The sequence below is a fragment of the Pleurodeles waltl genome, chromosome 4_1 (assembly GCF_031143425.1).
Source record: "Pleurodeles waltl isolate 20211129_DDA chromosome 4_1, aPleWal1.hap1.20221129, whole genome shotgun sequence".
NCBI lineage: Eukaryota > Metazoa > Chordata > Amphibia > Caudata > Salamandridae > Pleurodeles > Pleurodeles waltl.
Genome location: NC_090442.1, coordinates 196,184,126 through 196,201,732, shown reverse-complemented (window position 1 = coordinate 196,201,732; position 17,607 = coordinate 196,184,126). Strand labels below are relative to the sequence as shown.

General features: G+C 44.7%; 1 protein-coding gene across 2 annotated transcripts in view; it reads left to right on the top strand.

The window, feature by feature from the left end:
* Positions 1-17,607, top strand: part of ADIPOR2 (adiponectin receptor 2) — a 311,375-nt gene that overhangs the window by 18,227 nt on the left and 275,541 nt on the right. The window contains exon 1 of one of the 2 annotated variants that reach the window (XM_069228091.1): positions 10,086-10,260. The exons of the other annotated variant lie outside the window; for it this stretch is intronic. The gene's annotated coding sequence lies outside the window, so the exon portion shown is untranslated. Of the gene's footprint in view, positions 1-10,085; positions 10,261-17,607 lie in introns of those variants that run through there. 2 annotated transcript variants of the gene reach the window in all.

The following is a 17,607-nucleotide window of genomic DNA, read 5'->3' as shown; positions in this document are numbered from 1 at the left end:
CGATTCTGAGTGCTCCTTCGGGTTTGGTCATGCTATGTTTCAGCGAGCTACTTTCCATGGAAGATTTTGGTCGTAACAGCAAGCCACAACGTGTCTGCCACAGCCGTTAGATGGGCGACCCAAAATACAATAGTTGTGTTTACGATCCCAGGAGCTGATGCCAGGTGTCCTGCCACCCTGCTGGTGGCATACCATAGTTCTTTTTACTGGTACCCTGTGGTGGTTTTCACGCTCCAGTTATTGCCCACCCACCTCATCAGACTCATGCCTAGCTCCTGCCCTTGACAAGAGGAGCTCTTGCGAACGAGTGGGACATGTCCCTGCTGCTGGATGCTCTTTAGCTCCCTTTCACCGGATGGATTTATTTATAACATTGACGGTTTAGAAGAATGTGGCCGCAAATTGTAGTGTTAGAGGAGGAAACCCCAGCCAGCAGCCTGCCGGGCAATTTTCTCCAGTATTATTACTCAAGTTTCTCCCCTTTCGTCTATGAGGCGGGGAGATGCCTCCAACAAACCTACCTTGATCTTCTTGCCTCTCAACAAATTCTTAACCTCTTAGCTGCTGGGCCTTTCCCCCCACCCCAAGTGCTGAGCCCTTTTTTGGCTATTTGGGGTGGTTCGCGCTTAGGCCTTCATAACTTTTTGTCCACATAAGCTATCCACGCCAAATTTGCGTCCTTTTTGTCCAACATCCTAGGGATTCTAATGGTACCTAGAGTTTGTGGTTTCCCCTGGAGGAGACCAAGAAATTAGCCAAAATACAGTGAAAATTTCGTTTTTTCCCAAAAAATTGGAAAAAAGGGCTGCTGAAGAAGGCTTGTGGTTTTTTCCCTGAAAATGCCATCAACAAAGGGTTTCTGGTGCTAAAATCACCATCTTCCCACCTTTAAGGAACGGGCAGACTTGAATCAGAAAACCACATTTTTCAACACAAATTTGGCATTTTACTGGGACATACCCCATTTTTACTATTTTTGGTGCTTTCAGCCTCCTTCCAGTTAGTGACAGGAATGGGTGTGAAACCAATGCTGGATCCAGGAAAGCTAAACATTTCTGAAAACTAGACAAAATTCTGAATTCAGCAAGGGGTCATTTGTGTAGATCCTACAAGGTTTTCCTACAGAAAATAACAGCTGAAATAAAAACATATTGAAATTGAGCTGAAAACAACAGCCATTTTTCTTTATGTTTTACTCTGTAACTTTTTCCTGCGATGTCAGGTTTTTGAAAGCAATATACCGTTATGTCTGCTGGACTCTTCTGGTTGCGGGGATATAAAGGGCTTGTAGGTTCATCAAAAACCCTAGGGACCCAGAGCCAATAAATGAGCTGCACCCTGCAGTTGGTTTTCATTCTATACTGGGTATACAGCAATTCATTTGCTGAAATATGAAGAGTGAAAAATAGGTATCAAGACAACCTTTGCATTTCCAAAATTGTCTCAAGAGAAGGTTTTGAGGAGAAGTGGTTATTTGCACATCTCTGAATTCCGGGGTGCCCATACTAGCATGTGAATTGCAGGGCATTTCTCAAATAGACGTCTTTTTTACACACACTCTTATATTTGGAAGGAAAAAATGTAGAGAAAGATAAGGGGCAATAACACTTGTTTTGCTATTCTATGTTCCCCCAAGTCTCCCGATAAAAATGATACCTCACTTGTGTGGGTAGGCCTAGCGCCCGCGACAGGAAATACCCCAAAACACAACGTGGACACATCCCATTTTTTGACAGAAAACAGAGGTGTTTTTTGCAAAGTGCCTACCTGTAGATTTTGGCCTCTAGCTCAGCCGGCACATAGGGAAACCTACCAAACCTGTGCATTTTTGAAAACTAGAGACCTAGGGGAATCCAAGATGGGGTGACTTGTGGGGCTCTGACCAGGTTCTGTTACCCAGAATCCTTTGCAAACCTCAAAATGTGGCTAAAATAACACGTTTTCCTCACATTTCTGTGACAGAAAGTTCTGGAATCTGAGAGGAGCCACAGATTTCTTTCCACCCAGCGTTCCCCCAAGTCTCCCGATAAAAATGATACCTCACTTGTGTGGGTAGGCCTAGCGCCCGCGACAGGAAATGCCCCAAAACACAACGTGGACACATCACATTTTTTCATAGAAAACAGTGCCTACCTGTGGATTTTGGCCTCTAGCTCAGTCGGCACCTGGGGAAACCTAGCAAACCAGCGCATTTTTGAAAACTAGAAATCCAGGGGAATCCAAGATGGGGTGACTTGTAGGGCTCTGACCAGGTTCTGTTACCCAGAATCCTTTGCAAACATCACAATATGGCCAAAAAAACACTTTTTCCTCTCATTTCGGTGACAGAAAGTTCTGGAATCTGAGAGGAGCAACAAATGTCCTTCCACCCAGCATTCCCCCAAGACTCCCGATAATAATGGTACCTCACTTGTGTGGGTAGGCCTGGTGCCCGCGACAGGAATAGATCACACAACGGTCAATGTTGGTCCTTACATGAGGCAGCTGTTGACCCTGGGGTGATCCATTCCTGACGCAGGCACTAGGTGTAGGCACTCAAGTGGAGTAGTGTTTTTATCAGGACAGGTGAGGAATCACTGGGTGGTAGGAATTTTGTGGATCCCAGCATATTCCTGTAGTTTGTGTGACAGAAATGCGAGAAAAATAGAGTTTTTATTCAACATTTCAGCTTTGCAGGGTATTCTGAGTAAGAAAACTTTGGGGAATCCACACAAGTCACACCTCTGTGGACTCCCCCGAATGTCTAGTTTCCAGAAATGTTTGGATTTTGTGTGTTTCTCTATATGGCCGCTGAACCCAGGACCAAAAACACAGGTGCCTGCCTTACAAAACCAGTTTGTTTTGCGATAGATAATTTTGATGTCTCCACAATACGATTTAGGCGGTGGAATTTGGGGCTGAACTAAATTGGGGAGCTCCCAAGAGAGCACTCTCTCTCTGCTTGCCGCCGCATTCACCTGCTCTCTGGGTTGGGCTAACCCACTATTACCCAATTGCACAGACTGCTTGCGAAGGGACAGCAGGACTGTCCTCATCACCTCCCTCATAATGTACTGGAAGAGGAGTTATCGAATGGGACTCCTCCGACTGAAAAATCACTCCCAGAGTCTGCGCCATTGTCCTGACCCTCAGATGCTGTCCTCTATAACCCGAGTGCCGGCAGCAGTCATCCATCAAGATGCCATCTCTGCTATTGGCTAAACTGTTGCTCTAAAACACTAGCCTACGTAGACAGTCACAAAATAGATGGTGTGTGTGAGATACGTGCAACAGTAGAGGCCACCTTACCTGCGCTTCTTCCCTCAATCAGCACGTTCTTTCAAGACACTCAAAAAACACCTTGTCACATACCATTCGTCACAGTCTTTTGCACCTCCTGCACCCAGTCCAACAATCATTATTGGTGCTCCCACTCCCTCCTCCTTGGATTCCCTCATTACCACCCAGCAAAAGTGCCCTTCATCTCTCCATAGCCGCCCTCCACCTCGCACATACATTTCATTTGTATTATAGCGCAGGTAATGGCTGACTTTACTAATGTACTCAGCTATTTACATAAAATACAGATTTGCTCTTTGCAGTAGGCATATAAACCTTCTGCGCTTCTTTATGGCACTAAAACTGCCACTAGACAAGTCTGACCCTTTTGTAGCAGAAACATAATCACAATACTTACTTGACTTTTTTATTGCTGCCTAAAAGCTACAGTTGAAAAGCGTCAGTTGAAGAATGTGCATTGCTTTGAAGACGCAAGCTGCAACTGCAAGACAACTGGTGGCAAATCTATATATAAATAAATATATATATATATATATATATATATCACTTTTATATGTGGGTCTGGTTTTCCTGGGGGCTGATCGCAGCCCCCAGGGAAACCACACACATATTGACAAAAGTGATATATATATATATCTATCTACATAGATATATCTATAGATAGATCTATATATATATATACATATATCTATAGATCTATCTATAGATATATCTACATAGATAAATCTCTATATATAGATCTATATATATGTATATATAGATCTATTTTTTTTAGTTGTTGTAGGGTTTCATTGGGGGCCAAAATGGCCCCCAGGGAAACCCTACAACAACTAAAAAAAAGATTGCCCCCCACAGGGGATCGCCCTGCCCACGGGCGACCCCCTGTCCATTTTTTTTTTTTTTAAATAAATAAATTGTTGCCCCTGGAGGGGCGCGATCGCACCGCCCCCAGGGGGCACCTACCTTTTTTTTTTTTTCTAAATGCCCCCGGAGGGGGGGTGGGGCGTTTTCCGAGGGGGCCGACCCCCCCAAGTGAAATCCCTGGCATCTAGTGGTGTTTCCTGGCCCCCGATCGCGAGGCCTCCTAAGAAAGTGGAGACTCTCCCCTTTCTTACGAGGCCTTCCTGAACGTGGGGAAGGCCGTTTTCCCCATTGGAGCAGGAAGCGGCCGCAAGGCTGCTTCCTGCTCCGATGGGGAAATCAACATTGTTACGTCAGCGCGCCGTCACAAAGGGGTGGGGGGAGACACGGAAGAGCTTCCGTGTCTCCCTGGGACCAAAAAAGTTGCACCCGAGGATTTATTAACCCCCTCCCTGGTGTCGGCCACAGGTCGTGACCCGCACCAGGGAGGTAGTGTGGGCGTCGGCCAGTGAATTAATTGGGAAGAAAAGGCAGTTTAATATTTGTCACTAAGGGGGTCATTCTGACCCTGGCGGTCTTGGACCGCCAGGGCGCAGAATGACGGAAGCACTGCCAACAGGCTGGCAGTGCTTCAAAGCCCATTCTGACCGCGGCGGTAAAGCCGCGGTCGGAAAACCGGGGCCGGCGGTTTCCCGCCGTTTTTGCCCCGGCTGGGCGAATCCGCCAGGGCAGCGCTGCCCTGGGGATTCTGACCCCCTTACCGCCAGCCTGTTTCTGGCGGTTTTCACTGCCAGGAAGAGGCTGGCAGTAAGGGGTGTCCTGGGGCCCTGTTAGGGGGCCCCTGCACTGCCCATGACACTGGCATGGGCAGTGCAGGGGTCCCCTAACAGGGCCCCGGCCAGCTTTTCACTGTCTGCCTAGCAGACAGTGAAAAGCGCGACGGGTGCAACTGCACCCGTCGCACGGCCGCCACACCGCCGGCTCCATTCGGAGACGGCTTCTGTGTTGCGGCCTCATTCCCGCTGGGCCGGCGGGAATGTTGGAATGCCGGCAGCGGTCTTTTGGCCGCATGGCGGCCGATTGGCGGCTACCGCCGCCCGCCAAAGTTGGAATCAGGGCCTTAGTCTCTGTACATGTGTGCAGCAACATGCTTTTTTTCTTTTCTGAGGCGAAGCAGCTGTACATACTTAGAAGAGGGCTTTCCATTTAGTTATTTCATTTTCAATAATGTTTGGAAATACACTTTTCAGAAAGTGATAAGTAAAATATATTTAGAAAGTGAAGGATTTTTCATGAGTGGAAATTACTGCACACACCTAGTCATGTACAAATGAAACAAAGCCACGCTGTTGGCTGATGCGCACTTTTGACATTGGTGGGGTACAGGCGCAGCTAGACACCCATTTCTGTAGGAGGATTAACACTAATAGTGAAGCTTGAGTCAAAAGTTACTTGCTGGGGTTCACTTTGCTCTTCTGGTGCAGTGTGTGATAGGGGTGTTGTGAAAAAAAGTACATTAAAGTAAATTGTTAATTTAATTTTATCAGAAACACGATCTCAGCATATAAAGGTTTACCAACCACCTTTACAGTAGGTTTAGAGTTGTCCCTGTAGGAAGTTTAGCAGAATGAATAACAAACGTTGGGTTGTTGTCACAAACAGTGGCTAAAGACATATTCTAGAACATGCACTTCTTTTCCATAGATAGTTGTGTGTCCTCCACCACATGAAGCTTTGTGAAAGTGGTGGCAAAACATGCTAGTTAAGCACAATTGTTTATTGTTCTGTTTGTTCTGCATTTACCAGCACTCATTACCTTCATGTTATCCACAGGCCAAAAAATGAGTACTTGTACCAACTCTTGTGCATCATGGGGAAGAATGCCTCTTGTCCAGGCTGTACAACACAAAGGGGCTAATTATGACCTTGGTGGATGGGATACTCCGTCACAAACGTGACGGATATCCGCCCGCCATATTACAAGTTCCATTATATCCTATGGAACTTGTAAAATGGTGGCGGGATATCTGTCACGTTTGTGAAGGATTAATCCTCTCCGCCAAGGTCGTAATAAGGCCCAGAATGTTAAATCTGTAATCAATGGTTCCACATGGTAATCCTGAGTTTCAGCTCCCATCAAGTATTTTTGCAGTGGTATGTGTAGAGAGCCGACCTTTTCTCAGATAGCCCCCTGGGTGTAAAAACATTTGATGCCCTCGCTGCTGCTGGTGAATCCGATGAGGCAGCCCCTAACCCTCCTGATTAAAGGAATATTGCTCTACAGCACAGGCTGCTGTACAATATGCCTTAAAGTAAACAAAAACGAAGCGCTACGATACGCTTTACTCCTGCCCTCCCCGTGGCTTAATCCAGCTCCCCCACACGCCGATGTCTTGCCCACCCTCCTTTTGTTTATTGTGTTTCAGTATCTCTTTAAGTAGTGCTCTACATGCCAGCCGGACTGCACTCGAGAACAGTGTGTTGTTTTTTACCCACCCCGTTGCCCTTCCCCTGCTCTCCAATATGTGTGCTGTGCAATATGTTAAAAAACAAAACTTACAAAGCAATAGATTTTGCATAGGCGAAACCTATTCGATTTGCCAATTCTTGTTTCATCATTTTCCCTAGTTTTAGTTTCCTTTTTTCTCACTAGGCATTTGGGTGTGGGTGCATAGGAAGATGCAGAATGGGTTACTCCTCCCCACCCCATATATTTGTAATCCCTGGTGTCTAGTAACTTTTTGCTCTCTGGGTGAGGGGTGGGTGGGGAGGCCTGGGGTAGAAAGACTTTTCCATTCTTATTGGTGGGGGGTGCTTGCCTGTGCCCAGGGGGCTACCCCGTGTCTAGCAGGTAGATACCTACGTGAGAATTGCAGTCCTGCTGTAATCCCAAAGTAGGGATTCACTAGGGAGAGGTGCTGTGAAGGGGATATTTCCCCCATTGCAGAGCTATCTCTTCTGCTTAGATCAGTGATTAGGAGGCTGAGATATGCCCCCGAAACTAATCAAAGGGAAATTAGGCAGTGTTAATGGTGCTGACTGGTTTCACTTTCATCAGTGACTGGCGTCAGTGTGCTGCACATCACAATGACTGAAAACAAAATACAATTGGGACTCAAATGAAGCTGTTCCCTTGCATCCCAACATTATTTAAAAAAGATCCTTCTGGTGCTTGTATTAGAAGAATTTTCTCTTAGAATGTGGAGGGCGAGACGTTCCATGCCCTCTGCATTCCATAAGTTGTGTGGTAGATGCAAAAGTCTCAAACTCTTCATTCAAGTGATTAAAGAGGTCATTGTTGCCTTTAATCTTCAATTTCAGAACAAAAATTCTTAATATATATATGTGTATGTGTCTTTAGACATTTTCCACTTTTCATCTCCTATCATTTTAGTTACTGAGCTATCACACACATCCCTCATTTTCTCGTGCACTGCTGCCAACAGTACAAGCCATCAACCAGTGAATTAAAATGTTATGATCCACGACATCAAAGACGATAGAAAGGTCCAAAAGACTATGGACAACCGGGTAGCCAACTTCCATACTTAATTTAAGGTCAGTAAAAACCGTGACCAAGGTGTTCCCCTTTCCCATCCAAGGGTGAAAGCCTTGTTCCAGAAAGCCAACAAAATGTAAGGCTTATAAATAATAGGACCACACACAGTCAAGATATATTTCGCTGATCTTGGATATGGCTGATAGTAGGAGATCGGTGAGTGATTGGACTCAGAATTTGCATCCAGGCAAGTCTTCTTAAAGGGTAGTTTAACAAACCCCCCTCTTTCAACTTTCAGGTACAACTTAAATGGGCAACAGCTAGATCCACCATCAGGGCAACTATTATAGCACTGAACCATCATCTGGAGACCTGACTATAACGATCATAAAAGAGAGCGGACTTCACTTTAAATATTGTCTGGAAGGACCTCAACAGTAGGTGTTACTAATCTGGGAAAGTTGGCAGGATAAAGAAGTCCTCCCATCTCATCAAAGGCTTTCATGTTCTCATGTATCAGCTGAATTTTCTCTGCAAAACAGGGGGGCAATATGATAATCTCGCAACCCTCGACTGAGGATGAGATCAGATGTTTAAGAGGGTGATCCCATTAAAGTGTTTGGCTTGTAATGCAGATTTACAGAGAGCATAATGGAAGTCTATGGAGGCATGTTACCTTAAAGGAGGGTGTATATTATTGAAAAGAGGATGCCACCTATCAAATGAGGGAGAGTTCACAGTTATAATTTGTCACAAAAAAACACGAGATCAGGGCTTTAAGTGAGCCGGGTCCCTCTGGGTCTCAGAACCCGGCAGTAATTTAAAACGGACACTGAAACAGGTACTTGTCGGGTCCTATAGTCTTGTCCTTAACTTAACTGCTAAAAACGGTGGTGATTTCTGAACAGTTTATATAAAAATGTTAAGGTGATCCATGTCCGTGATTTAGTTGCTGTTTATATGTCACATGATTTACTTAATCTTGTACTCGATGAGTGTTAGCCATTTCCAGGATGAGGTGTTTTTGTATTTTTTTCATATAGCATATTGTTCTTGTTTAGTGCATACTTTGAGCTGAGTCACCTCTACTTAATCTTGTACTCCACATGAGTGTTAAGTCATTTTCAGGATGTTGTGTTTTTATATTTTCTTCGTATAGCATATTGTTCTTGTATAGTACATACTTTCAGCTGAGTCACTTCTAGGTGTTTATAGCAGCCCACAATTGAGAGCTCTCAAGTTGAGGCTGAAGAATCTGTGGGTTTCTAACAGTGACTGTCAGTAAGTCAAAAAGGTGTCCAGAATACAGGGCTATCCAATCGTAGCTTCTCTGCAGAGCACACAGAGACAACCATTGACAAATACAATAGTCCTGACTGGTTACAGGTGTATGCCAGTTCCTATATTCTATATCTGGATGTAATTACAGAAAGCTAAGAGAGACACCATAATACCGGTAATTCTGGCACACTATGGGAATCACAGAAAATTAGTTTGTGTTTAAGCCCTGCCTATAACTACATAGGTCTCATTTTAGAGATCCCCCACACACACTTTTTTTTAATCCCTCTTTAAGCCCTGCTTGTGATAGGGAAATGGGGCTGCCTGTTCAGATGGGACTTTAGAGCCCTTACAACACTCAGCTGAATTGGAGTCTTGGAATGTCTTATTTTAACATGAACTTAGATGTCTTTATTACACAGCATCATCTAGATCGCCTTATGTGTGAACAGTGGAAGGCAAGACTTCTGGGTGTAGTGGGCACTGAGGGGCAGCCAGGATGTGGCTTAATGGCCAGAGCTGCCGACTTTGGAGCTGGGGAAACAGGTTTGAGTCTCTGTATTGGCTCAACAACCTGTAATTCTGGGCACAATAATGTACCTATGCCTACTGAAAATGAATGTGTCCTTGTATAACGTAACTGGTGCTCATGCAAAGTGCTCCAGCACCTTGGGTTGAAATGGCGCTATATAAAACTGCAAAAAAACAAACAAAAAACACGGGGGAAGACATGGGCTCTCAGTGAGCAACCCTGCTTCCAATGATAGCAGGGCACATAAATACAGCCAAGCACAAAAACAGTGCAGAGCACCTCCATGGAGACGTGGGTGCAGTCTCGTAAACCGAATTGTCTCATGCAGTGCTTTAAATGGGGGGAAAAGGGAGTACAAGTACTCACAATTGTGAGTACCTGTGTGCTTCCAAGCAGTGGCAGTACTCTCCCATTAAATTTATTGCAGGAGTGCTGAGAAGTGCAAGTACCCTCCCTTTCAAAATGAAGAAGTGCGGATACTCGGTACCGGACACTACCTGCCCAATTGAAACCCTGGTCTCGTGGCGGCACCACAGGTACAAGGCGGCTGTAGAGGGGCGCCGGTTGGATCTTGAGGGGGTTCCACGGCGGAAGACGAGCGTATTGACACACCGTACAGCCCGGGTGGCTCTTGTCATCAGCGCGCTCCCCACAGCGAGCAGCGGCGCACTGCAAGTGCTGTTGGAAGGGCCCGCAGGAAGCGACGCGCTGTTGACGCAGGTACAGGCCGGGTGGCTCTCGTCGGCGACTCAGCGACAGCGCTCTCCCAGGTGCTTCAGCCGCGGATGCCGCTCACTGAAGGGGACAGGTAAGAGTTGGGAGTCGGTGGCAGGCGGGAGGCGGCGTGTCCCGGTGGCACCGCTGCCTGGGGAGAGGATCCTCGCACTCCCCGCGGGCCCAACCGACCACTGGCGGGTAACGCGAATCCGCGGTACCGTTCTCTCCCACCGGCCCCGCAGCAGGCCCCGTTATAGCTATAGGGCAGGTTCCTGCTCGGGGCTGAATAGGTATGAGACTGCCCCTGGCGGGATCCCAGCTGTCCGCACGCTGCCAGTGACACGTCAGTGTGTGTTTTGTGCGCTTTACCAGTGTGCAAGTGCCTTACCATTTTGAGCACGCTACATCCACCACCGTCCCCGCTAGCAGAGATCTGCAACTGCGATGGGCTGTGGCTCCAGTCAGCAGGAGTAAAGGGACAGTTTCAGATAAAACGCGGGTGAGAATCGCCAGTCTCTGTGTGACTGGTATTTGTGTCAGTCTCACGCTTGATGCGTGACCCTTGAGGTTACTTTGTTGGGCATGACCTACCTTGCGTGAATATCTCGGCCAGCTGCTGTGCTCTCAGTTATGGGGCTCGGTGACTCCATGTGTGAGGGGTGGAGCGATCACTGCCTTATCGCAGGTGTTGGAGGGACCCTTGTCTGACCTGGATTTACCTCCTGGGCGTCTGCTCTGCTGATAACTTTTGTTTCTGGTATAACGCCGATAACTTATCTTTTATTTCTGGTATAGCGCTGGTAACTTAAATTCATGACCTTGCATTAAGTTTGGTATTTGGCCAGTATGTCTTGCATTGTTATGTTGGTACTTGTCTGTAGTGCTTGGCATGCCCCATGGTCTAGTTGTTTCCAGAGCTCTCATTCCATGGTGTTGCTGGCAGCTGGAGACCGGTTCGCGTGGGGGTGGTAGGTGCTGGGGGCGCTCTCTAACGTAATGTAATAAATCAGTATCCATTTTTGCAGAAGTTGACCTCTCATCTGTAGGCTGTGATTTAAGTAACATCTCCTAAAGTGGACACCGCACCTGGTTGGTGTGGGACAATTGACTTCTCTGATGATATATTCAAATACCGGGTAACGAACTAAAACAACCTGTTTTTTTAAATTCAGCAAATAAGCTGAAAAAACAGTTTGAGCCTATGCGAGGGACAGCCTTTACTGTCATCTCGGGAAGACATAGTGATGCTGTGGTAAAACAGAGACAAGTCTAGATTTGCTAAACCAGTTACTGTTTTTTAATGGTTAGCACAAAAAAGAAAAGCATAACAATTACAATCACGTTCTACGCAGTTACTACCAAAAGAACAATACTCGATTTCCTTCCTGGCAAAAATAGGAGAAAAGATTGAATGGGACATGCAGAGACATAGTAGTAAACTGGCGTGGGCCACAACTGCGGGTTGTGCTAAAATAAATTATCAGACTGGACAGCCTGATAACATGCCATTTTGTCCTGAGAATTCTTGACCTACTGCAAAACGTTGTAGATTGCAGCATATTTCGCGGAGTGGTCTGCAGTGGTGTCAGAATTTTGCACCTCACCCTTTTGCTGTGAACATGGGTGGGGGAGTCGCCTGAATGAATGGTTGAATGGTATAAGCAGCCCAGAGCCTGCCTGTACCCTCAAACTGAGAGGACAATGGAGCGTGCACTATTCACCTCTGGATATTAACGAATACTACAAAGGTGATATTTAGCAGCCAGTATGTTAAAATGGGGAGTTTAGTCAAGTCGTAGGGATTGCATATGGGGATGAAGGGGGGGCGAACCATGGCTCGGGATAGTTGTAAGTGTATTGCACAGAGCACTGACTACTAAGTAATGTTGCGGTCATAGATGTTCTAATTTAATATACATAATGTTCTATGTAAAACCAAATAAAAAAAAAATGTGGGTCGCTTGACTCATAGTAGGGAGTGAAGGATGGTTGATGGTCTTTTTGAGCTGGTTATCCATGCGTGACATCCTCATTACTGTCATCAGCTTATTTTGCTTATGATGGTACTGAGTTCAGCATGCAGGGAATTTAGACCTATATCTTTAGGAGTACACATAATATGCTTGAAGTGGAGCTGGGCGTCATCTGTAATGCGAGAAGAGAGAGGAAGAGATTTAACAGTCAAGAGGAGAGTGATGAAAATGCGAGGCAAACTAGGACATGCATAATGAATAACACAATAATTCAGGGCAGCGCAGAGCACACCCATGACAAAATTACAGTAGATCTTGGAAAGATTGCAAAACAAACCCCTGGGGTTTAACTGAAACCGCAGTACCTTCCCCTCTTTCCCAAACTAACATTTTTAAGTAGGTTCTAATTTTATTTTGCAGGGGATTAAAGAAGTATATTTGAAATTTTCATGTTTGCACCATTGAATATATATAGATGTTCTGAATAGGACATCTATCAAATATCAAATGTGTTTCAGTTCTTTTGTTCTGTAGCCATCCAACCGTCCTTTATTTTGAAGGCCATATGTCTCCAGACAAATTAAGTGATCTTTTTCACAATTCCTCTCAATTTAGCACATAGTTACATTTGTGTTAAAGTTGCTCTTGCTGGCATGTTGCTGTTCTGTTTGAATTATTCTAGTCTATCAATCGAGACACACTTGGGGAAGCAAAGACCTGTTTGGACAGCACCAATTTCCATTTACTCTATCTCTTTCCTGTCAGTTTGACCCAGCCAGCTGCCAAACTTGCATTACATTGTGACATCGTGATGCGCTCGATCTGGTACATTTCACATGCCTTTGAGTATCTAATCCTCGTTTGCAGGCACAGCTGGTGTATGCGGCTTCTCTCTTTTGCTATGTGACATCCTATCTGGTGGTTTTCCAGACTATAAGTTACAGATCACTCCTTTCTAGCCATTGAACACTAGAAAGTTCAGGTTGACTCTTCCAAATCTCACCTAACCTCCCCATTGAGTATGGTGTTCCATAAGACTCTGAGCTTGTATCGATGATATTTGATCTTCACATTTAGCCTAAAGGAGTGGAATGGTCTGAACAGCATGTCACCCTCCACAGCTAAGTTAATGGCCTTAGGTGTACCTCTGTGTCATTGGCAACAGACAGATGCACCTGGTGACACTGCTTGGACGTCACTCAAAGACAGATTACATAGAATATTTTAAATTAAATCCTACCAAAACTGAAGTGTGGCACCTCCAAACCAGCTTTAAAAAAAATTATGGCTATATCCCATGCAGGTGTTTGCACTTTTTTATTGTTGCACTTGAAGATCTGCAAATTAATAAACAAATGAATAAAAGCAAGGGAAAAACATGCAAACGGAGTCCTTCCATATCAGCGACATCACCAAAATAAACCCTTATTCAATTCCATGCAGCTCAACTACATTTCTACACACTTTTGCCAGAGGTACTAAATCCTTGGGTTGTACAAAAATTCATACTTTATAAAGGCTTCCTAAAGGTGTACATCCAGGAGAAGAGAGCATGACTGCTTCATAATAAACCGTTCACCCATGCAGGATCCAACCTTTTTACGGGCGAGCGCAAAGCGTTCCATCCTGTGTTGTAATCTCTCTTTGGGCTTCAAACCACGCCCATGTCACGTCAGCGTCCTTCTTTGGTTCGTGGGCTTGCCTTTTAAAATCTGCTTGCTTTCATTAGTGAAAGGCATGCATAAGTCATGCCTTTTCCGGTGTTTAGCCCTCTTTGAGCGCAGCGACCAAGTACTGAAAACATACGAGGCTCGCTGTTTTCCGTCCGGTTTCTGGACTACTTTTTCTCTTTTTTCGCAGCGCCATCTCGCAGGGCAGAAGTCGAGCGCTTTTCATGACACCGATCCTGTTACATAGTTAATTGCAATTTTGCCGGTTACATGGATAATTGCACTTTTGCCAATAGGTTTCACTGCAAGCAAATTTTTATTTCCGTTTGTGTGTCTGCTTTGCGCTGATGGCGGCCGTCAGTTCGCTTATGTGAAATTTTTACTTTTCATTTTATATGGCAAGAAAAGTCCAGTTAGTTATGTGAAACTGTTTTATTTTCACTTTCAATTTATGTGGCAAGAAAAGTCCGGTTAGGAGTTTACAATGCTAGCTCTATCTCAAGCAAACGTGAGACCAGTTGCATTGCAAATGCTTGTTTTCTTAGTTTACACATCGTGTTCCAAGATACAGGTGTTGATCTTTTCACACATAATCGGGGAGAACGCTGATCACTAGCCTTCTGGGCTCAAGCCTAGCCCATCTATAATCCTTTAAAAAGGAAGACAAAGGAGTTTTTTTCTCCATTATTTGCCCCCACTGGTATAATTTTCTGTTATTGGTATCACCTTCCCTGCTCAATCAACCTCAGCTATAATGCCATAGAATGTTGGTACGTCGCCGTCTGGGTGGGTCGGATTAGTGGGAAGTAGGTCGAACAGTGTAGATGCTGCTTCCGGTGGGACAGTCTACTAAACAACCAGGCTACTTCAATAATGTTACTAATCTTTGTCTTTCAGATCTAGGGTGGGCTCTTGCTTAGCACAAAACTACATTCGGTTTCAAGACCCAGCCCATGGACTGAACCTCTGTCCCACAGACTGTCGTCCTTCAGGAAAGAGCCAGAGACTTTCCTCTTCTCCATCTGCCCCTTCTCCTTCTGACCCCCCGCCTTCTGCCTGATCATTGTAAAAATTAAACTAGAAGCGTGCCTCTTATTTATTATGTACAGTTAGTGTCTTATCGTTTGCACGCTGAATGGACCAACTGATGCTGTCTATACAGTGGTTTGATTTCCTTGCCGTGTTGTACAAATACCTATAAGATAGAGTAATATTGAGAAACATAAAAATACTGCTTGAGGACCAGGGCCACTGGAATTATACGGCAGGCTTGACCAAATTATGTGGCAAAAAGCCAAATTATGAGGCATATTCTTTGGCAGTATTATGTTTTATTTTGTCATTTTAACGCACATTAATTATCTGAGGGCAACATTTGCTCTTCATCGGTACCAGACAGACACTTGAATACAGTAACTGGCAATTAAAATGACTAGTTAAAGTTTAATGGCGGTCTGCTAATGCGCTCCACCACAAGTGTATGGAACGTCTTGATAATGGTTGATTAATTTGAGCTAGAAACATTTTGTTGTTGTTGTTGAATCCAGCAATTATCCAGTCGATTATTAATTATGTGGCAAATGCAACAACTCTATAATTGTGCGGAAAACACAGCAGCCAACAGAATCGCACAACTCCAGTGGCTCTATGACAAGTTGGGCTTTTTCAAAGGTGACATTAACAATTGTGAGGATATTGTTTTCTGACCCTGTTTATACTGCCAAATCTTTGTGAAGCTTTCACTGCAAATTATTTTACTGCCTGTTAACAAACATGACCATGTGATAATCTTGTCTGTTGAAAAATCTAGTTTTGTTGCAATATTTGCTCTGCCTTTTGGCTTGTGGTTGATGTGGCCTAACCTTAACTGCTCTTTACGAACATTGAAAGTCTCAGCATCTTCTGGTCGTAGTGGATAGTATAGTGCTTATTTCTAACCAGGGGTAGTTCAGTTGTCATTGAGGGACAAGTCTTCTATAGCATTTCATGCTGTTCAATCCCCTGCATGGGATTGTGACAGACCTGCAACTGTGAGACATCTTGGAATGACAGGCTCAAGCATTGAGGTGCATTGCTATGATGTAGCCGTAAGCCTAGGATTTGAAGAGAGCTGGATGTGTTTGATTCTTTGTAGGGTAATGCAGATACTTTTAAGCATATGAAAGACTTACTTAAAATGCATAAGGGTTCTAGACAGATTGCTGTGACTGACCCGCCCAATATGGCTTAGCGTATTAGGCCCCCTCTACAAATTGTCCTTGGTGTTACAGCCCCCATATCTGGCTCTGGGTTGTTGATGTTAATGTATCCGAGCATTGCTGGACAAACATAGACAATAAAATATAAATTTAATGGGAGTATCTTTAGTAAACTGAGGTGCAAAAAGGGATTACTTTTTGATTTATTATTGGGTGAACAATAAATATGCAGGTTTTATGAAGAAAAATGCATGACAGATATTTAGAATGAATTTGTACATTGATTGTATATAATGTATTCTTCTAAAATACAGTACATTTGATATTATTTTTAAATACCGTTAGTGAAAATCATTTTCACGTGTAGCAATAACACTTAAAAAAACGTGATTGTTAAATTGGACCCAATTGAGGTGTCAAAAATATTAAAACAACCCTCCCAAACACTCGTTTACAAATGATATCATATAGCTAGGAGTGCATGGGCCACCACAGAGATAATTTGCTTTGGTTTGCATTCTGGAGTGCTATGTGTTGATAGGCATTGTTTTAATGTAACAGGTCATGGGTGTTGTGCATTGACTACCAGTCACTGGGATGTCATGGGATGATGGACCCCTTATGAGTGTTGTTGTATTCCTGACTTTGAGGAGGCATCATGGTTTGACTGGTATCTTCAGGAGTATCTGTGTACAATGGACATCAAAATGAGGTTTTGTGATGTAACAAACTTCGTTGGTGCTTGCTGTTGACACTGATTTCAGCTGATGATGGTATGTCACTCCCTTCCTATTGTAGTGTGCCCAGCGTCAATAGGATTTTGTATTGCCATTGTCCTTCAAAGAGTCAGTGTTGCAGAACAGGCTTCTCTGTAGCTCTCTGCTGTGGCAGGTCTCCACTTGACTTGGTATACCACGCCTTAATGACAGCAGTGTAATGTGTGCCAGGCTAAAAAGAGGGTGAGGATAGAAGCCAGGAGCACACAGGTCTGCTGTTTGACTTGCCTTCCTTAGGCGTGTTGTTTTTAGACATGTCTTTCTGGTACAGCGACAACCCTAGATGGTGAGTTGGTAGTGTGACAGATCTGGACTGGGGTTTGTGGTGTGATGGGTATGCTGTGGTGTGGCAGAGATTATCTGACTGCTTCTGAGGACCCTGTATTGTGATACCTCATAATGGGCACATCAAGGAATACCTCTTGGATTGCCGTGTTGTTGCAGGTCCTTACAGTGCTGCTGTGGTGTGACTGGTTCTTGTGTTGATGTGCTGTGATGGGCTTCTGCATGAGTAATCTGGCAGGACAGGCCTTTGTTGAGGACAACATGGTAGGATCAGATTCTGCACATATGCCAAAGTGGGAACGGCCGTAGAGCTCTTCAAATAGAGCCCTGTGTTGAGTCAAACTCTTGTAAAACCTGATCCCGCAGGATCGTTAGTTTCTGACATGCTTAAATGCCCGATTACTGATGACGAAAGCTCGCCGCTGGACCTGTCGCATGGCACTTCATGTGTTCAGCATGCCCTTGATTTGTCAATAGAGGAACTCCTACTGACTTTTTAGGTTCTATATTTCCGTTCTCTCCGTTCACTACAGTTG